This window comes from Herpailurus yagouaroundi, unplaced genomic scaffold, assembly GCF_014898765.1.
Source record: "Herpailurus yagouaroundi ecotype Mexico unplaced genomic scaffold, PumYag 246, whole genome shotgun sequence".
In the NCBI taxonomy this organism is placed as follows: Eukaryota; Metazoa; Chordata; class Mammalia; order Carnivora; family Felidae; genus Herpailurus; species Herpailurus yagouaroundi.
In genome coordinates this window covers 10,664,854-10,686,372 of record NW_024412463.1, presented here as the reverse complement: position 1 = coordinate 10,686,372, position 21,519 = coordinate 10,664,854, and the positions used below count along the sequence as shown (strand labels likewise).

Here is a 21,519-nt window from a genome sequence, read left to right as displayed (position 1 = left end):
GATGACAGTGTGGGACGGTGAAGAAGAATATCTGATCTATGAAAGCAGGGACCTCATCAGCTTCGTTGGTCATGGAATCCCCAATATCTAGGAAGGAGGGATGCATGCGTGGGTAGGTAGGTGGACATATGGATGAGTGGGTGAATGAACAGGTGAGTGCATGCGTGTGTGAATGGGTAGGTGAATGGATGGGTGGCTGATGGATGGACGGACAGGTGGATGGATGAAAAGGGTGGATGGATGAACGGATGGATGGATGGATAGATGAGTGGAAGGACAGATGGATGGACGGATGGATGGATGGATGAGTGGAAGGACAGATGGATGGACGGATGGATGGATGGATAGATGAGTGGGTGGATGGATGGATGGATGGATGGATGGACAGATGAGTGGATGGACAGATGGATGGACGGACGGATGGATGGACGGACGGACGGATGGATAGATGAGTGGGCGGATGGATGGATGGATGGATGGATGGATGGACAGATGAGTGGATGGACAGAGGGATGGATGGATGAGTGGATGGATGGATGAAAAATGGATGGACAAGTGGATGGATGGGTGAGTGGATACAGGATCACAAGATATTCTCCTTTTCCTTAATAACTTACAGGAAAGGCATTAAAGTGTCACTGGACTTTCCTACAGCTCCAGCCTGTCCGGTCTCAGTATAAAAACCAAAACTCCTGAGGTGCAGCTGGCTGTTCTCAGGACTTTGACTGGTTTGGATCCCTGCTGAACCCTGAGCTGTGTACCCTCGGGCAAGTCCCTTCCCTCCCCTGAGCTCATTAGCTCTCATCTGGGAAAAGAAGTGAAACTACATTCACTATCGGGTCTGGTCCAGGATGCCCCGTGGCGCTGCAGGCCCCCCGACGTTAAGTATGACGATCAGATTTCTAAAACTTTGAGTATTCTCAGCCACCAAACGGTATATTGTTAGTAGCTGTGACTGAGCCTCTTTCAAAGTTTCCACGCTGGGAATATTAAAAAATGAGTGACATTTCAGGGCGACAGTGAGGATGCAGGGTTAAAGGCTTGCCCACGTCTTCCTGGAATGATCCTGGGGACTTACTTCTCTCACTTACAGCAGCTTCCACCTGCTTAAGATATGCTTAGTAGTTCTTATCCTATTTCCTCTTTAAAATAATTCTAAACCACACAAAGTGAGACAACAATACAGAGTCAGATTCCCTGCCTGTTGGTAGGGACTGTGGGCCCGATTTCCAACCATGCACCAGCTCTAAAGAGCATCCAAGCCGCTCCTGGAGGCCCCAGTGAACCCTCGCGTTTTGCTGTTTAATTTTCAATCTGCATCTTTAAAAAGGTAACATTTGATCCAGATGAGTTGGTCTGGTCTGAAATGCTTATCTATGAAGAACACATTTTAGTTCCTTCTGGAGAGGGAGGAAACCCCTTTTCACGTCGTAGTTATTTAAAGAGTGTTAGGGAGGCGTAGTGTGTCTGTCTCCGAGGCCCAGCTGTGTTGATGCGTCTTTGGCGGTTCTGATTCTGGTACCAAATGAGGGAGAAGCTCAAGGTCAGGGACGCCGCCTTGCTGGCCGCGAGCCCTCACCACTGCTCCAGGGGTTAGGAGGCAATTCCGAGCCCAGGAACGGGGGGCGGGGTGGGGGGGGGTTGCCGAGCAGGCCTCTGTATCTGTGCCAGCCCACGCGGGGCCTTGGAAGGCAAGAGCATCTAGAAAACGTTGCTGCCTTCCTTTTGGCAAAATTACCGGCAGCTTCCCGAACTGCTCAGTTTCCAGAGCCTTCAAGTGAATAAGCCTACAAGAGCCAGACACACGCTGACAGCACCCGAGGACAGAGCGACCTGGGGCCACAGCAAGCAGCGTGGGCGCCTCCAGAAACCGGGAACAGCCAGGAGACAGATTCTCCCCCAGACCCCCCCCCGGGGGACACGACCCTGCTGAGGATACACCTACGCTGTTTAGGCCACTGAGTGTGTGCTGATTTGCCACAGCGGCCGTAAGAAACCAGTGTTCGTCTGGCCTGTTCGCAAACCCCACAGAAACGCAAACGAAGAAATGGAATGACGCGGCGTGCAGCCTTTGCAGTCCGGCTTCTCGTGCTCAACAGAACGTGTGTGACCGTCATCTACGTCCTGCTGGCTCCTTCCCACTGTCACCATGTGTCACCCTGCAGGGCCGAGCTGCGGCCCTCTTCACCCATCTTCCCGGGCGTGTGGGCTCAGGAAGCTGCCTTGTGGAGCAGGTCAGCATGAAGCTTCTAGGAAGAACATTCCTGAACATTTTTTTAAATTATTTTTATTGTGACATGTGTCTTGGGAATATACCCGGGGGCAGAGTTTCCGGAGAAACGTCAGAAAGAAGTTTCTGTCTAGCTTTGTGAAGAGACAGAAAGTTGTGCAAAGGGATGAAGTGCAGCCCACCGCTGTCCACGAGCCACGAAGACGAGATCAGTGGCTCCCCACCTTCCCCATGGCCTCCCCGTGCTTCGGTTAAAATTCTACCGCCAGCCCCCTGAAAACGGTGTATCTGAACAGTGGCCAACTGCTGGGGTCCGGGTGCTGGGATTCGGGGCCCTCGCGGGTCCGCCGGCCACCAGGTGAAAGGGCCCCGCCACACAGGCCACCAATGGTGAGCACAGGAAGCTGTGCACGTGGGGAGGGGACGGGCGTTCCCATCGCAGGGTCGCAACAGGGGGTGGCCTCTCGAGGGAGCTGCCGTTAGGGTGGAGTACTGAATAGTGGAACGGGGCCAGCTGTGTGAGACAAGGGGGGAAGAACCTTCTAGAAGGAGGGAGAAGTAACTGGTGATGGCAACTACTTTTTGTTGTAGGCGTGTTCACGAGGGTCTCGGGGAGCCGGGGAGGGGCGCCCCTCTGGGAGTGAGCACCGTGGACGGTGTGTCCAGGCAGAGGGCAGGGGCCCCAGGATGAAGCCGGATATTACTGGGGAACCGGGGCCGGGGGAGCGGGGACATCTGACCCTGGAGGCTGAGGACAGAACCGCCCTGCTGAACCCCAGTGATGGTAACGCAGGTGGGGCCTCTGGGAGATGATTAGTAGCAGACGAGGTTATGGGGCCCATGACCCCATGATGGGATTCGCGCCCTTAAGAACAGAGGAAGACCCTACCTTCCCCCATGTGAGAACGCAGCCGGGGCAGGGAGGGGGCAGGGCGGGGCAGGGACAGGTGCTCACCAGGAACCAAAGCTGACAGCTCCCTCACCTGGCACTTCCAGCCCCTGTAAACGTCTGATGCTCGACCGCATCTTCGTACAGCAGCTGGAGTGAACACTGCCTTCAACACGCCTTCCCACCCCTTTGCTGGAATATTCCGTCGCTGTCTCCTCCAGGCTGGCTCCTGGATGCTGTCCAGCCTCAGCTCAAATTTTTCTCCCGGTCAGAGAAGCTGGCGGTGGCCCCTCAACATACAGTGACACCCCCTCCTGTCAACGTCCCCGGCCCCCCCCAATACATCGTCTTCTGACAGCAAAGGGTGTGTTCCCCCAGATCAGCCCCGGCACGAATCCACAAGCCAAGCGTCTCCTGTGCTCTCCACACTGCCAAACACCAAACCACCTAAGATCCTCCCCGAGAACTTGGAGCCCTGGAGGCAAAGTGCACTGTGTTTTTTTTCTCCAGATGAGGATTTGGGAGATTTGCTGCAAGCCCGGGGGGGGGGGGGGGCGGTTTAAGTGATGAGGGACAAGTGCTCGCAGTGCAACCTCATGTTCATCACAGAGAAGATCTGTTGGAGAGACCCTTGGATTAAATCCACGTTTCAGCCTCGGCTTTATTTCCCCCTCGGTGCGGATGTGAGGATACTGACCAGTTAAACAATGTGAACGCGGGGGATTGGGGCCGTGGCTGAACCGTGTGTGGTCCTGCCACACGGACTCCGTGAGCGGCTATTGTTTCCTGTTCTTTACCAGCGTGGGGGAGTCCCGGCCCCGAGGTCGGACGTGGGCACCAGGGTCCGTCTCATAGACCGGGGGCTGCCCCCACACCTGGAGCATCGGTACCACGGGGACGAGCAGTTTCTAGAGTGTCTCCCAGCACAGGCACAGTGTGGATGCGGCATGGTGTCTCACGGGGAATTGCCAGCCCCCGGCGGGCGGGGAGGAGGCCGGCTGTGGCTTCCGAGGGGTGGGAGGGCTGGGGCGAGACGACAGGGTGATGGACAGCTTTCAGTGTAATCTCGAGGGCCCCCCCCGCCAAAGTCAGCAAGGTGATGTAACTGACATCATCCAAAAGGATGCACGGTCTTCTTAACAATGTTCGTCCTACAAAGAACAAAACAGCCATCTCACCTCCAAATCCTGGGAGCCCCTGGGAAATTGGCATCGTCCCCAAGAAATGACTCTGATTCAGGGGAGGTGTGACTGAAAGAAAACGGTGCCGTGTCCCCTCGCCGGCCCTGCCGTGAGGTCCCCGTCCCACCAGCTGAGCCACGCCGGGAACGCCACGCCCCCTCGGCCGTCACGATCCCAGTTAAGTCCCGCAGCCCCGGGTCTGAGCCAGGTGTGTGGGCCGCTTTCAACGCCACGGGCAGTTTCAGGGAAGGCAAGAAGCATGAAATCTACCTGACGCTCTGACGCGAAAGCACTCCACCGCGGGGAGCAGAGTGAAAGGTGTAAAATTAGACAAATTAACCCAACTTCCCAGAGAAGCGCGGTGTTCAGGACTGGAGCAGCTGTTGCCGCTGTTTCTGGAAATTCAAACAAAGACAAGGAAGCCGAGGGATGTGCCGAGGGGCCTCCTTTCCCTGGCGGGAGGGGCACTGTGCGCGAACAGGTGGCAGCTGGCGGGGGGGGGGGGCGGGAACGGCTGCCCACCCGTCTGCCCATCCCCCCCCCAATGCCGTGCCTTCCCGGTGCCAGCCCCCGGGACGCCCGGCCACCCCGTCTGATCAGTAGCACGTGAAAAGACACGGTCTTCTCGTTATCACTTAACTGAGGTTGTCAGTCTCCTAATTGCTTCAATAAAATATAATTAATTAAAAATAACATGTGGAGATACTTACATGAGCTGGAGATTGCACACGGCAATTTCTAGATTTTTCCTGATACTCTGTGTCCTGCTGCTGCGTTCAGACAAAGGGGGAAGCTCTCCAAGATCAGAGACGATGCTTTCCCGTTTGCCCTTTGGGTTTAGGAATAAAGGCAACTGAAACGGCATCCCATGAGGCATGGGGAGCGTGAGCTCGAGTTGCTGGTAGGAAGATGCAGACACGGGAAGGTGTCAAGTCGGCCCAAGTGGCTGCACGGCCACCAGCAGAATAGCTCAGAAGATGACACACCCTGAGGTGCAGGCGGAACCGAGTGATGTGCACGGGGACCCCTTCTCTTTCTCTGAGTCCAACTTACACGTTTCCCGTGAGAAGCAGTGTTTGGAGCCACTGCCCCCATGTGGAAGTAGGGGGACAAAGTGGTCACTTTCCAGAGTGTCCTGACTTCTAGGGAGGTAGCCACATACCTCAGAGTATGACAGCAGCCGATGAGTGAGGCCACACCTGGGGGCACCCCACCCCCCAACACACACACTCGTCATGTCTCTGGTCTGTGTACCCGTGGCTTCTACCTTCAAGGTCACCTCGTGGACCCAAGGTAGCTGCTGGACCTCCAGCCATCACTTCTGTGTTCCACATAGGAAAAAGGAGGAAGGAAGAAAGCCGAGAGGGAGGCAGAAGGGAAAGTTTGCAAAAAGAAAAAAAAAATTCCAGAAGTCCCCCAAATGATTCCATGTATTTGCACTGGGTCAGAACTTAGTCATGTGGTAACACCTAGCAGCAAGGGAGCCCGGGAAACAAGCCTTTTGTTGAGGAGATTACTTATCCCGAGTAAACGTGTGGATCTGTGAAGAAAGAAGAAAGGGGGAACAGGACTTTCTCCAACAGATTCCACTGTGGTGACCGGTGGGGACGTCGCTAACCCTTCTGTTTTCTCATCTGTAAATTGGTCTAACACTTCCGGTCAGACACGCATGTGCTTTAAGAGTAAAGCTCCATGCAAATATTCGTTAGGATGAAAATGCATTCTGTGCGAAAGAGCTAAACAACTGGGCAGATGTTAGGGCAGGTTTCCAGCCGTGCAGGCGAGCAGGGCCCCCAGCTGAGACCCTCGCTCCACCCCTCACGCGTGGAAGGCCGACGAGGAGCCATGTGAGAACCACGGGCTCAGGGGACACTGGGTACACTCGCTGCTCCCGCACCCTGGGCGACGCCGGGTGAGCCTGGCCCCCAGCCCCTGCCTGGAAGGTCCACGCACCCTGGAGGGCAGGGTCAGTCTCTCCAAGACAACAGCACGCACGTAAGACCAGCTAAAACATCAGCTTACAAGCTGGCGATGCTTAGGGACGATGTCAGATGTGAGCCAGGGGCACGCTGGCCTGTGCCAGTGCCCACAGTGATGCCCCCCAGAAAATGATGACCAGTCTGATGCCCTGTGCTGCTTCTACAAGGAAGACAGGCTGTTTTGGGGACAGATGCAAAGAACCCATGTTGGTGGATAGAAGCTGGTGGGGGGAGATCTGGAGGGGTTGGGATTCAAAAGTTCTCTCTACTTTTGAATATGTTTGGCATTTTCGATTAATAATCTCTTTATTTTTTAAAAAAGTTTATTTATTTATTTTGAGAGAGAGAATGAATGAATGAATGAGTGGGAGAGGAGTAGAGAGAATCCCAAGCAGGCTCTGCACGGTTAGCGCAGAGCCTGATGCAGGGCTCAAACTCAGGAACCATAAGATCAGGACCTGAGCCGAGATCGAGAGGCGGACACTTCACCGACTGAGCCACCCAGGAGCCCCAAACTTCCATTTTTTAAAAAAGATCACTAATGAGGGTGCCTGGGTGGCTCAGTCGGTGAAGTGTCCTCCTCTCGATCCCAGTTCAGGTCATGATCTCCCGGTTCCTGAGTTTGAGCCCGGCGTTGGGTCCAGACTGACATCACCAGAGCCTCCTTGGGGTTCTCTCTCTCTGCTCCTCCTCTGTTCACGCGGTCTCTCTTCCTCAAAATAAATAAACATAAAAAAACCACAACAAACTCTGTTTTGCTTTTAAATAATTGAAGATACTGTTTGAAGAGTCTGGTGTTTGAAGAGGTTAGTGTGCATAAAGATTTGGGGTTCAGTTTACAGCAAACTCAGCCCAGCCAAGCCCAGTGCGATGCCCGCACAAGAGGCCGCACAAGCTAGAAACGCCAGCTCCCGGGAGGCAGCCTCACCAGGCCGGGCCCTGCTCGGTCACAGTGTGAGGGCTGCTCTGTTGTGGGGTCTGTTCCTGTGGCGCGTGTTCCAATCTGGGCGCTTTGCTTACAACTGTGGGCTTGACTGAAGGGACACCCAATGGCTGATGCAAGCCGATTACTTTTCCCAGACACGAGAAAGTCACGGAGTGGAGGGGAAGGTTTTCCCCGTTGCACAAGGCTAGCCCGACTGAGATACAAACACGGCCCCTCTTCCCTGTTCAGAAAAAAGGCCGGTGGGGGGGGGGGAGGGGAAGGGGTTGGGGCTCAAAGTCCAACAGTGGACCCCGTTTTCCTGCAGCTCCTGGTTCGGGGTGGGGGACAGCCGAGCTGAGGCGGTCTGGTTAGGACCCAGAGTGAGTGACAAACCATCTCGAACGCCCTCGCCGTGTGACTCAGAGGACCTGACTTCACCACCCAAACCCATCGCGCTCGGGAACCACGGCCGCGGATCCAGGGCTCACTCGCAAACACAAGTGTGTGCAACAAGTTCATGACAAGAGAACCAAACAAGGAAATGGACGGCTTCCAAGCCTGTCCAAGAGTGGGACGTCACGCGGCAGGAATGGTCATCAGGAACATGTCCAAACCCAGTGTTTTTCTGGAACCTGTGTCTGAGTTCATCGGGACAGAATGTACGATGCCCAAGAAATACGTCAAAATAAATCCCCACTCAGCTGGGTTCCACTGGCCCAGGGCACGGTGCCCAGCCCGCGTGGGGCATGTCTTTCCTGTGTGCGTCACCGGGGTCACCGCTTGGGGGCATGGTGACACTCCTTGGTGCCAACCCTCCTTTGGGAGGCTCAGAGTGCATGAGTCCCAAGAGGAAGCAGGGCAGAGGAGGAAGGACATGCGCATGTTTCTAATTTCTTGCTTACTCCCCATGGAGAAACTACGGGGCGGACAGTAACAAATGGCGAGTGCCACTCTCCCCCAACCCAGCGGGTAAGATCCATTCCACTAAATCTAGTCGCATTGGCTCATGTAGAACACCACTGCCTGCTTCTCTCAAGAGGGAGGTGGTTCCCCCAATGGTGCCCATCAGCGAAGCCATGGAATGACCCCACGGAGCCCACGGGACCCAGATACTTGCTCAAATACCAACCTACCGGTGCCTAAAGGCCCTCGAGTGATAAAGTTGGTATTTAAACGAGTAGACTTTCAGTAAAGGAGATCGCCTTTCACGATGCGGTGGGCCTCGCCTAATCACTTGAAGTCACAACAGAAAAAAGTCCGAGATGCCCCGAAGGAGAGGAGATTCTGCCAGCAGGCTTTCTTCCTACTCAACTGCGATATCCACTCCTCCCCGAGCCTCCAGCCGGCCGCCCGCCCTGCAGATTTCAGACATGCCAGCCGCACAAAGTGTGGGGCCTGTTCCTTCCGGTGCATCGGTCTCAGTGTGCACACAACCTATGGGTTCTGTTTCTCCGGACGGCCAGGGCCAACACAAGGTCCCTCCCGCTCCCTCTGTTCTTGTTCTTGCAAGCATGACTCCTAAGAACCTCATCTCTTGACTCCATAAGTTGTAGAGACCCAGAGTGCAAACCTATCCTAATGCAAAATCAGGCCTCCGTAAATATTTAACGCTCAGAATCTTTCAAGCGACATCATCAATGCCAAGGTAAATAATCAGGACTGATAACACTTCAATGTTCACTCAACGCTAAGGTGAGAATGTAAGTGAACGAACGCAGAAGGGGAGTCCCACAGAAATACGGTCAGCTCGTGCCCTGACGACCTTCCTTCCACTCTGCAGTAATCAGCATACACAGCTCGCCATGTGCTCCCCACGCTCGCTGCTCAGAGCCTGGGTCTCTAGCGCACAAGTGAGCCCTGCCCCCCGGCAAACGTCCATCCTGCGGACGGGGTGTGCTTAAGAGACAGTAATGCACAGCAAGCAGGTATTTAAGGCCAAGTCGCAGAAACGCTGGTGGTTCCTGGACTCGTGGGGAGAATCACATCTGTTCATCTGTTCACTCCACAGGCCCTTCCCCTCCCCACGTACAGGTGCTTTGCTAGGAGTGGGCACCCCAGACACCAGTAAGAAGTGGGGTCCCTACCCAAGTGGAAATTGTTTATTTTTCTAACAAAAACTCTGACATAACTTAAATGTATATATCTCATTTGCCAACACTTTATTTTGAATTTATTTTTAATGTTTATTTTTGAGAGAGAGTGAGAGCATAAGCAGGGGAGGGGCAGAGAGAGAGGGAGACACGGAATCCGAAGCAGGCTCCGGGCTCCGAGCTGTCGGCACAGAGCATGACGTGGAGCTCGAACCCACGAACCGCGAGATCATGACCTGAGCCGAAGTCAGATGCTCAACCGACCGAGCCGCCCGGGCGCCCCAACAACGTGACTGTGTCATTCTGAAGAAAACAACAGGATTTACCAAAGTACCGATGCACACACGGCAGGGGCCTCCCCCAGGAACGGGACACAGGTTTCAAGTTCCATCTTGGCAGCTTTTCAAGGTGACTCTGGGTCACCTGGGTCCACCCTCAAAAGCCAATGCTTAAAAATATACGTGTTTAGGGAATCATACAATCCCTGCAGAAAAGCTGAGAAGTCACAGGCATACAGTCTGATAGATTTTCACAAAGCGAACCCCCCCTGTAAACCTCCACCTGGACGGAGGAAAGGACGCGACAGCCTCCTAGGACCACCCCTCCTTCTCCTCCCTCTTCCCAAAGCAAACACCCCGGGAGAGGCCTCGTTTTCACAGACTTCTTCGTTGTTCCCTATTTGAGTAAGTATTTTTATCGAAATAATTTTCCCGTAAGGATTTAAGTAGAACTAAAAAGTATATCACAAAACCCACCAGACGTCTGTCACACCTTCCCTCTCTGCAGGAGCGTCCAGTCCGATCCCAGGGCTGACACAGGGTTACAGGTGCCTCCGTGTGGACCTCAGGGCTCTGAGCCTGGAAAACTGGGAAGGGCCGGGGCTCAGGTGTCAGAGGAGTGAGAAGGCAGGCCGTTCCAAGTGGGTGGTGTGGACACTCGGGCCTCGGCCGCAAAGGTCCGAGTGCACACTGGCCATTGCCACGGTCAGCGGGATCCACCACGAGACCAGAGCATTTTCTAGATTCGTGCTAAACCTGCTCTTGGCCATCACAGTGACCCAAGGAGCTCATTAAAATACAGACTGGGTCCCTGCCTACCAGATTTCCAAAGGAGGAGTTAGCCTCTGGATCCTCAAAAAAGTCCCCTGGTGGTTCTGGGATGGGGCGTCCTGTGTTTGAGAACCATTACTTTTTCTAGAAAGGCCGGTTGATGGATATTTTAGGCTTTGAGGGCCCCATGGTTTCTGTGTCAACTACTCAACTCTGCTTTTATATGAAAGCGGCCACAAAGGAAACCTAAGGAACAGGTAAGGAACAGGTGTGGCCGTGTGAGGATAAAATCCTATTTAGAAAACAAGCAGAGGGCCAGACACAGAGGCCCCGCCTCTAGTCCTAATCCAAACGGTCTGTCAGACACATTATGAGATTAAAGACCATGGGGGCCCTAAGTCGCTCTTTTGAAATCATCCAGCGCATCTGATGTTACTGAGGCTACGTGAAATGTGGGTCTGTCCACACTCTCACTAGTGAAGGAGCTCATTCTACGTGATCACTGTGCCTTGAGATCGCAGCACAACGAGAGAGAGTTAGCGAGGCCTTTAAAAATTAAGTGTTTAGGGTTTGAATAACGTTATTAATAACACCAGATGTGTATTAGTAATGCCATATATATGAGCACGAAAGCTCTTTTAATGCTAATAAATTAAGTAAACATTTATTTGTTTCACCTCCTAACACACCCACATATGTTCACTGTGTGTCCTCACTCAGTCGCAGCAAGACGGGGGCCCCTGTGCATAATTTAAAGGATAACAAATGTCCGCCTTCTGGGATTAAGCGGTCAAATCTTTTTTCTCTGGGGTTTGGAACCACGGATGGAGGGATGCGGTCCCCAGAAACTTCTCTCCTCTCACAAAGCCTGGAGATTTCCAGCCTCGGAAGGGGTGAGGGCCAAAGGCCTGGCCTCCCGAGAGGAGAGCCAGCGTCCGATCAGGGGCTGCCGCGCCTAGCGCTCTGGGGTGTCTGCCCTCCGGCCTTGGGGCCCATGGCTGGGCGGCCAGGCAGGTGGCTCGGGCCTACTGGGCAGATCTTCGTGCCGGGCACGGAAGCTTCTAGAACATGGTGGGTGTGCAGGAAGGCCGGACATGGGCGTGCGGGCACTCACGGTCTGATGGCTGTGGAGACGTCCTAACTGCACACGTGCCTGATTTGGCCTACGTGCTGGCTGAGGAGCTCTCTTTGTGTTTTAACATGACGCTTCTGACGTGTAAAAATGGAAAGATTTCACATAAAAGTCTGGGTTTGACTCCTTTTGGGAAGTTGGCAGGTGTGGCCTCTCTGGCTCAACAGGCCGAGGGCCGGGCGCGGCCTGACTGCTGTGGGGGGAGCCCGGTCACCACTTTGCCGCGTCCTCGCCCCTCTCCGCTGCCCAGCACCCGACCCCTCCTCACGGCAGCGTCCGGAGCTGCCTCCTCCCTCCTCCCTCTTCCCTCCTCCCTCCTCCCTCCGCATCTCCATCAAGGTGCGGGCGCGGAGAATATGCTCTTCCTTATGGAGGTGACGTAGTTCCCAGAATGGGGCTTTGTCCCTCCCTGTCCTGAGAGACGATGGGGGCGGGACGGCCTTCGGGGGGGGGGGGGGCGGAGAAAACGCCGGAGCGGAGACTTAACACGGGGAAGCCGTCAGGGAGGAAGGACACGTCTGAGATGGAGGGGGACGGAGGTCAAGGGCAGGGGTGGGTGGGGGGCCCAGAGGAGGGAACACCCTCCAGGAAGTGTGGCTCCTCCCGAGACGCAAAGCCGAGGTGACTGGGGTGTCCCTCGGGCGAGACGACCCCCGTCCTCTCCCCCGTGAAACAACAGCCAGCACTGTCCCAGGCGGCCGGCACGATGACAGTGCAGTACCTGCAGGAGGGCTTCACGTAACGCGTGTGAGGGACAGAGGCCACCAGGTCACACGGACACAGTCCAACAGGTGCAACCGCTGTTACCAGCGAGGACGCCGATGACAACGGACCCATTTTCCGGGAGAAGTGAGCTCCGTGAGGCTTGGCAGCAACGGTGGAAGCCGCGGGCACTGCGGCACGACGGATCTCGGCACAATCCACAGGTTTAGACAGGCTGGTTTTGAATCCCAGTGCGGCTGCCCCTTAGCTGTGGAACCCTTGGGCAAGTCACTTAGCTTCTCCGGGCCCAACGCTCTCTGTTACGGGTACCATGCGAGCACCTACGATGCTCTGGACACCGTACGTGCTAATACCAGAGAAGCGTTGCTTGGATCCCTGCCTGGCACGTGCAAGGATTTAATAAACCTTGGCATTTGCCGTTGGTGGCGGTGATGATGATTATTAATTATCGAGCACTTATCCCTGCCATGACGCTCAGCTCAATACGTGCAGCATCTCATTTAATCCTCAAAAGAACGCAGCAAGCTGCACACTCTTATTCCCCTGATACCACGGAGGAGTTTGAAGCCTGGAGTGATCGGGCACACAGCCAGGAAGTCCCCTGAAATCCACGCCGGCCCGGTGATGCCGTGGGTCTCCGCTGCTCGCAGCTGGACGGCCGAGCCCTAACACGGGGCTCGGCGGTGGGAGCAGCAAACGTCTGCTAAGTGACAGAGGGGCTCGACAAAGACTTCCGGGCCGGGCAGTAACGCAGAACGACTTTCGCCAGAACAGCGTGTTTCAGGATGTTCCTCGACCCTGCTAATTAAAGCGTCCCGGTTCGATCGTGCCAACGCCTGGGGGTCCTCAACATCAGAGGGCTGGTGGCCGTTTATCTGTGCATCAGACACTCAGGAAGGAAGGCTTCTCACAGGCCCCCCACACTGATGGAAGACCGAAGGCTTGCCCCGCGTTTCTTTCCAGAAACACGGGGTCCACCATCGGACCTCTTCGCGGTGAAGGGAAGACAGGGCTCCACCCCCGCCCAGGCCAGCCTGCGTGAGGACCCATTAGCAGCACGGTCACTGCCACCAGGACTGTGCTGCAGGATCCGGCAAAGGCCCTCAGTCAAATCAGGTGACAGAAAGGATATTCCTATAGAGATCCAGGAGGAAATGGAAGTGGAAAAGAAACAGCTTTGATCACAGACCGGGCCAGCAGGTGGCACACGGGCCGCTGTCCCCACGCTCCCTGCCCGGTGGGTCCTGTGCCAGGGGGCCGGGGAGCGTGGGGCCCCCCACAAGCTCCTGCTGCACTGGGGAGGCTTTGTGTCGGTCAGCTGGTTATTAGAAGTCAGGTGACACGGGAAAACAGTGTGGGGAGAAAGGCAGGCTGAGAACCGTGGGGGGCAAGCGTGCCTCCCCCAGGAAATAGATGTGCTGTACTGGCAAGTGCTGCGAACAACGGTCCGAGGTCCTTTGAAAATGTCAAATGTAACAGCACGGGAAAATGCCTTTTGATTCGGAAGATGAGAACCCAGGGGAGTTGAATTAACAACGGAGCAAACATTTTACCAAGTAATAGGGCCTTAGTGCCCTGGCACGGGGCACCGCGAGGGGCAGCCTTTAATCTCTGGAGTTTAATGAACTTTGAAAACTACTCAGTAAATACTCCAGGCCTGGCAAGCGCCCTGGCAAGATAACGCCAGCCCCACTTCAACGGCCTGTGTCATTTTTGTTATTAAAGAAGGTTAATTTTCATATGCAAGGAACTCAGTTCCCTGGAAAGGAACGTCAGGGCGGCACGTTCCGTCCCGGAGGTCCCTGTGCTGCCTGTGCCTCGCGGAACCGGGTCCTAGAGACAGTTCTGGGTGAGCACCTGCCTGCACGCGGGGTGGACCCGGGAGCAGCGGCCACGTTCCGCAGAGGCAGTGGCCCCGGCTCACTGGGCCCGCCAACCGCAGGGGGCACGCCCGGCCTGTCCTGGGGGCGTCAGACTCCCCACCGAACACAGGGAAGGGGGCCTTGGAGACACGGCGCTGTGTTCATCCGGCAGCCCCGCCCCCCCACCGCGTCCACGTCCTGCAGCACGACCTGGTCACCACCCAGAGTAAACGGGCATTTGTCAAAGCCCAGCACGAGTTAACCGCGGCGTTCGCCCGAGCCTCGCACCGGGCTCCCGCGCATGAGAGAAGTTCGCACGACAGCTTCCTCGCCAGCCAGGCCTGGACAAGCCCACCCAGCCGGCTCGCCCCGATCTCGTCCCCGCCCTGGTCACCGAGAGCTGCTGCCCTCCACACGCTCGTCACTAGCTCTCTGCTCGGCGCCGGGAGGGGAAGGGTGACCGACAGACCCGCCCGATGCGGCGGCCGATGCCCTCCTCCCGCACCTCCAGGGCCATGCACCCACGGGCGTGCCTTAGGAGCGCTGCCCAGCGAGAGCAGATTGGAGGCACGGCCATAATTAGGGACAGACGGCGTCCTAAGAGGACAACGTGCCAATGCAAAAATACACTTCCCCTAGTTTTTTTTTTTTTTCCTAAGGGTCATTCTGCTTCTACTCCCCGAGGCAGAGAGGAAGAAAGTCGGACCAACCACTCTTACGGCCCAAGCACAGACACGCCAGACCCAGGGAGCGTCCCCGGAAGGAACACGGGCGGGAATAAACACACCTCTTTGCTGCTCAGGAATGAGCCTCTGCTCAGGTAACCCCAGAGCCCTCACGCCAAATGGGGATTCCCCCAAAAGGCTGTGGGAATGGCGTTCAGAGGGACAGGGGCACAGGTGCGGTCCAGACGGCGTTCCTCTGCCCATAAAGCGCTTCAGCGGGGTGCACGGGCCACGACAGGAACCGCTGACGGGACACCAGTGAAAAGCGGCTGTCCTAGACCTCTGTCCGCTGTCAGGGTCACGTCTAGGGTGACCCCAGGCCCGACCCAGTCCCAGCCAACGGCTTCCAGGCCCCCCGACACAGCAACACGGCGGCTCAGCCCCCCTGTCCCTAAATGACGCTGAGTCTGTCCGTTTGGGTAAACTGTTCCTTCCTGGGCTCACCTACCTGGCAGATCACAGAGTGGACACATCCCAGGGGTGTTTTCTAGAACACCCCCTGAGCTTCCGAGGATTCTGAGGCCCGAGGGCACGTGCAGCTACCCAAGCCGGCACCAGAAGTTTCCCCAGGGACAAAAGCTAGCAGGGAGGAACGGCGTGCTGTGGCCACGCCACTCCCACGAGCCACACTGCCTCTTCATCCCCAGTCTGCGCTAATTAAAAATACCTCTTTAACCAGCGACTTTTAATTACAAAGTTACATCAGAGAATTTGCAAAACTGATACAGGGAAAAGGAAGGGTCTCCCCAACACGACCAGGTTTCTCACGCTTGGCACTCCCAACGGGAGGACATTCTCGGCCGCGGGGGCCGTCCTGGGTCTTGCAGGGTTGTTCGGCAGGGTCCCTGGCCCCCAGCAGATGCCAATAGCATCCCCCCCCCCGACCAACCTGTGGGAAACCAGAATGTCTCCAGACGCCACTGAGTGTCCCCTGAGCCCAGGTGACAAGTCCGGACCACAGCCCCATGCGGACACTCTGCCCACGCTCTTTCTACACACGCATCAAGTCAGGTATTCATCCCACGGGTACTTGAGAGGCACCTACTATGCGCCGGGCATCGGGATGAGGGGAGACGGATGTTGTGGTGAATAAGAACGGCAAGGTCACATTTTTAAGGGAACAAACAGATGCTTACAAGTTGTGCAGAGCCCTCAGCGCTCATCCGACACAGACGGGGCCATGTGATCACGAGGGGCTGGGACGGGCCAGCCCGGTGACCGGATGGAGAAGCCCAGCACTGAGGGAACGAGGCTTGCACCTCCACCGTCCCACCAAACGCCACCCTCGCACGCCACGGCGTGTGCGTGGGACCTGGGGCCGACCGCTCTGCCCTCCTCCGAATGATCTCTGTGGCTGTTTGCTTCCTCAGGAGACAAAACAAATGTGGGGGGAGAGGGGAGAGGGGAGCACACCGTTTTCTCACGTTAGTCCTTCCCTTCGAAAACTAAAAATTCTCACTAAGTGGATGTTTTCGTTTATCGTAAACTGCTGGGTTGAGTGCGATGGGCTAATTATTTCCGCACGGTCTAAAAGAGGCCCAGAATAATTGTCTACAATTTTCTGCATTTGCTTTCTCCCAAAGAACGGATTTTTCTTCCTTAAATCTCAGAGCCTGAGTTCCTGATTGGGCCCTGGTGATATCATCTGTAAAATAAGGAGGCGCTCCAATCAAACGTCAATCACAAAATGTCCCAGCGATCCTTCAGGGCACAAGCTGGCGGCCTCTCGGACAGACAGATCAGGGAGGGCACCGGCCTCCGACACCTCACACCGGCCCCCTGGCGTGAGCAGGGCTCTCGTCTCCCTTCCCTCCAAATCTGAGATGCCGCCTGCCGAGTCCCACCTAAGCCTCCCCTTGCAAAGCACCCTTCTGAGTCCCCATCTGCTGCACTCAGATGGTGACTGTGTCACCCGGTGCGGCTTGTCGTTTTCAAGAACTTGCGAGATCGTAAAGGATGACCCTCCAGCGTTTCCACCGCATCCGCGTTTGCGCCCGTCTTTCCCTCGTCGGGAGAGGCCTCTCGAGCAGGTACAGGGCGCTCAATTCTGAGGTCACAGAGCCCAGATGCTGCAGGTCTTTGCAGAACCCCAACCTTTCCCTTTGCCAAAGCAGTAGTAGGCCTCACACCCCCTTCTCTCACCGCTAAAAATCTCCAAGTCGTAATAACCATGCGGGCTGCCCATATTGAGCCACTTAACAGTTCATATGGTCTTTAAAATGCATATCGTGTGACAGGCGATCTGGACTTGTGAATGACAGCTTTTTATTAGAACTGCCTTGCATCCTCAGGAAAGATATTATCTTCCTGTCTTTGCAACTTGCCAACAACATCTTGAAGGATTCAGGGAGGGGCACAAATGGTGGGGGGGGGGGGGGAGGGAGGAGGCTTTGCAGGCTCCCGCGGTTGTGGATGGGAGAAGGGGAGGGCGGCCAAGAGGGCTCCAGCTGAATTGCTGGAGTTTGTGTGAAACGGGGACGCGCACCTGTGCACAGATTCCCCATCGGGGGCGGTGATGGCGACGCTACCGAGAGGTGACCCGGGACCGGGACGACGAAACGGAGACAGGTGCGACCAAAGCACGCACGGTGTCCAATCCACCACGGAGGCGGTAGCAAAGGCATTAAGTTAGCTGCAAACATTGAATGTGTGCAGCAAAATGGATTTTCTTAACAGTTCAGCGTGGCATAACCTTAACGCAGTACATTAAAATCATTCATTACAATGAAGAAATAGCTTCATGAGACTGGAGGATCGAGCCGTCTCCGTGTAAGCGGGTGATGAAGTAAAGCAGGTGATAGCTGTCACCGAGCATAAATTATGCAAAAATAATACCCTTAATATCATCTCTCCAGCGCATTGTTGCTTTTGTTGAATATTCAAAGGGACGGCTTCCCAGGACAATATCAAATTAGTCTGTGTAATTAAAAAAAAAAAAAAAAAGTCTGCAACAAAATTATTTACCCAACCCGCATCACACTCCACCTTTAAACACCAGCCAATTACTGTCTGATTTTCTCTCAACGATCTGTCCGGGCTCCACGCATACCACCCGACTCCGAGTGAGTTTCTTTTTGTTTCAAATTCCTGAAGTTAACGTTTCCCTTCTGAAACTTGCGACGGGAATTTAAACAAAGAACGTTCAGGCACAGAGGTGGTTCGGCAGCGGGAACGGGAGGAAACAGCACCATGATTTCTCACTTGCCCTTCAAAGGGTTCTTACTCGACTCAGTGCCTTTACATGACACATTCCAATAGCCCCCCTCCCTTCTATTTTAGGTTACAAAATGTGACAGCCATCCCGTAAAACGGGGGCGGCGGGGTCGACACAAAGTACCGGTACTCAAAGCACTACCACTGCTCTCAATCAGGAGGATGAGGTTCCAAATTCCCTCAGTGACCCGTGCAGGATTTTGCTACACAGGCTCCCATGCTGAATGATCTTCCATGACTATAAAAACCACGGCTCTAACCATTCCCTCCTGTTTGGCGCTGGTGGTGAGGAGCGCAGCGTGACTTTGCCCGGCTGACTGCCGATGAAGGCCGCTGCATGCTGTGGGCTCACCCATCGGTGCCCGAGCGCACAGCGCTCCGCCCGGACCCCACCGAGACCCGCCAAGGGGCTCACTCCAAGCCCTTTGCGTGTTCCGCGTCTGATCTCCAGACCCTTCCCAGGAGCGGACCCAGCAGCTTATCCTGTGCCCAAGCCCCAGCTTGAATCTATTGAAAGGAGCAGCGCTCACCACGCGGGGGGAACGCGCCCGGTGCTCCAAGCACTCACTGTCGCGGCCACCATGTCTGTGGTTCTCAAGCTTCCCTTTCCGTGGTGGAAGGCGGAACCCTGGGCGGATGGTGAGATCCGGCCTGAATCAAACGGCTTTGAAGGGGGCCTGTGCTGTATACACACCTCTCCGACTTGAAATCAGACCCTCAAAAGACAATTATGCCTAAAATCCGTGGACTGTATCGAGGTCAGTTTGCTGGGGGTAACTTCTGGGAGTTAGACCGGGAGGGGATGGGGTCAGGGGGCCTTTCTGTACTATGTTGCAACTTCTTTGTAAATCTTTGTTTCAAACTAAAAAGTTCGTAAATTATGCTAAACCATACAGAACGGTGCTAGGAGGGTTGAATGGTGACCCCCAAAAAGAGAAGTTCACGTCAAATCCCTGGAACCTGTGTGCGTCACTCTATTTGGAAAAAGGAAGTTTGCAGAAGTAACCGGGTGGAGATCTTGAGATAAAGAGATCAATCATCCTGTTGGATTATCTGCTGGGTCCCTAAATCCAGTGACCAGGGTCCCTAGAAGATGGGTCCCTAAATCCAGTGACCAGGGTCCCTAGAAGAAAAGGTAAGAACCGTGGGAGAAGGGCAGGTGATGTGTAAGCAGGACAGAGACGAGGGACGTGGCCCCCAGCCAGGGAGCACCCACAGTGTCAGGACCGGGAGGAGGCCGCAGGGTCCTCTCGCTAGAGCGTCAGGAGCGAGCGCAACCCTGCCCACACTTTGATCTCAGACCGAGTTGTTAAAGCAGCCACAAGATCCCAATATGCTGTCCTTTCAAACTTTTCAAGGAACAAAACCTGCCTCCCAAGGAAACCATTAGAACTGCTTTTCCGGAATATGTTTATCAGATGAAGCAAAATCAACACCACGTTAAAAAATCTAAAAGGACAAAGTGGTCACGTTATTCGTTATAATTGGGGGACGCGAGAAGATGTTGGGACTGCCCGCCCGCTCATCACAGGGGCCACGTGGGTTTGCTATTCAGCCCGTCACAGGAGTTGACCTTACAAGGTCCAAAAAGCCTACGACGTCAACACGGGGGAAGATGGGGAGCCCCTGACCTGGCACTGAGGCCCATCCCATCACTTTGAACTGTGGTTCTGACGTTGTAGCGGCCTGGGACAGCCTGGTTCTGAAGGGGACTTGACCTGAGCCTAACGCTGACGTTCTCCCTGGGAATCCAGTTCACGCCCTTCGGACCACGTTGAAGACGCGGAGGCCGCCTCCCCGCTAACGTGGTTGGTGGACTTCAGAAAGCCACGGTACATGGGGTTTGTGTTTCACATCTGAGAGGCAGAAGACCCGCTTCCCTCCGTTCCCGACTGAAGGGTTCAGACGCTCTCAGAATCTGCGGGATGTCAGGTTTTCCCAAACCGTCACGGGGCCTCGGGGATCTCGGATGTGGATGGAGTCGGTCCCCGCACGTGCTGGAGGACCAGAACGACAGGCTCTCTGTGCAGGGCATGGAGTGCGCGGCCCACGGTGTGGACGGGCCGGCTCGGAGCTGGGAGGGGGCCCCCGGGCCGCATACCAGCTCAGCGTCCCCAAACCCCCAGTCTCAGTGACACTCGAAGGTCACCTAACAACCTCTTCTCGTGCGGGCCGTGCGCGGCAGGCCTGACCCCCAGAGGGTTTCGCACTCAGGCCAGGGACAGGAGTGGAAAAGAGAGGGTGGCAGAGTGGAGCCCAGGAGGGGAGGCCCCACAGAAACCCTCAGCCACGCAGCCACACAACTCCTCGGCCACCGGCTGATGCTCACACATGGCACATGATCCTCTGGATCTGTCACGGGCCGGGAGCCCCCAGAGTGGCATTTTCCAAGGGGACCAGAGCTCCTCGCCCGTCACGCCATGAGACGCGGCCACATTCCCTGGAGCCCCTCAAGCTCCGGACCTCCGTCGTTCTAGACTGAGCCACAAAGTCTTCCGTGATTGCAGAGTACTGCTGGCAAAACCTGTCACTGGGCGGTCCCTTCCGAATCCCCCGTTACCGTGGCAACGCAGACGTGCAGGACAACCTCCCATCACGTTTCGGTGGTGGGAGCGCATTCGTAGTCTGATCCTCCTGCAGCTCCCAGCTCGCCTCACCGGTGCTCACGGCCTGGGATGAGAGAGGTGTCCCCGATGGCGCACGGAGTGGGCTTTCGCCCCAAGAGATCCGCCCATCCTGTTGGAACTAAGAAAGACTGTCAACGGGATCTTGGCCCAGGGAACTTCCAGCGAGGAGAGGCGGTGTGAATGGGGCCTCACACTGCGTGGGATCCTGGACACCCTCACCTGGGAGGCTCCAAGCGGTCCCGCCACAACCCTAAGCCCATGTCCTTCGCCCACGAAATGGAAATATGAGTGTCCCTCCCAGGACTTCCCTGTGGGTCTGTGCTGAGACACATGGTAGGAAGGGCAACAGTCCTAGAAGAGGCCAGAAGGAGGGGCTCATGCCAGCCACACACCAGGGGGAAGAACACAGAGGAAGCGGCAGGTTCCAAGGCTGGCCTTCGCCCCACTCCCCGCCGATCTAACCTCTGCTCTGGGTATGGCTCTTCCAGGACCAGAATGTTCCACGTGCAAGCGTCCACTCGAACCCCACGTTCTCGCTCCGTGCCCTTCCCCAGGTTCCTCCTGCTTCCACTGCTGTGAAGTTGCCATTTCTCCAACCTGGGAAAGCTGGCCTGAGGCTGGCTTCCTCCAAAAGGGTCCCAGCTACCCACGAGCTCCCTCTCCTGAGATCTTTGCCAGTAGCACTCACATTCCACACCATAGCATTCTGGGGTGATTCACTCCGTGGCCACTTTCTCACGTCACACAGTCCATGCTCATGTTGCCGACACCAATGGGGCCCAGGTGACAGACATCATCACCACCCTCTCTGCTGTCAGTGTTGGAGGTTTCACTGCTGATACCACCGTCACCACCACCATCATCACTACCTTTTCCATCACCACCTCCATCACC

At 55.7% G+C, this 21,519-nt stretch overlaps 1 long non-coding RNA gene across 1 annotated transcript; it reads right to left on the bottom strand.

Annotated features, from left to right (window-relative positions):
• Positions 1-3,762: 3,762 nt before the first annotated feature.
• Positions 3,763-4,739, bottom strand: LOC121020100 (uncharacterized). The gene is made up of 2 exons (XR_005785936.1): positions 4,571-4,739; positions 3,763-4,270 (listed from the first exon to the last, which is right to left on the bottom strand). It is a non-coding gene; the product is annotated as an uncharacterized LOC121020100 (long non-coding RNA).
• Positions 4,740-21,519: the final 16,780 nt, after the last annotated feature.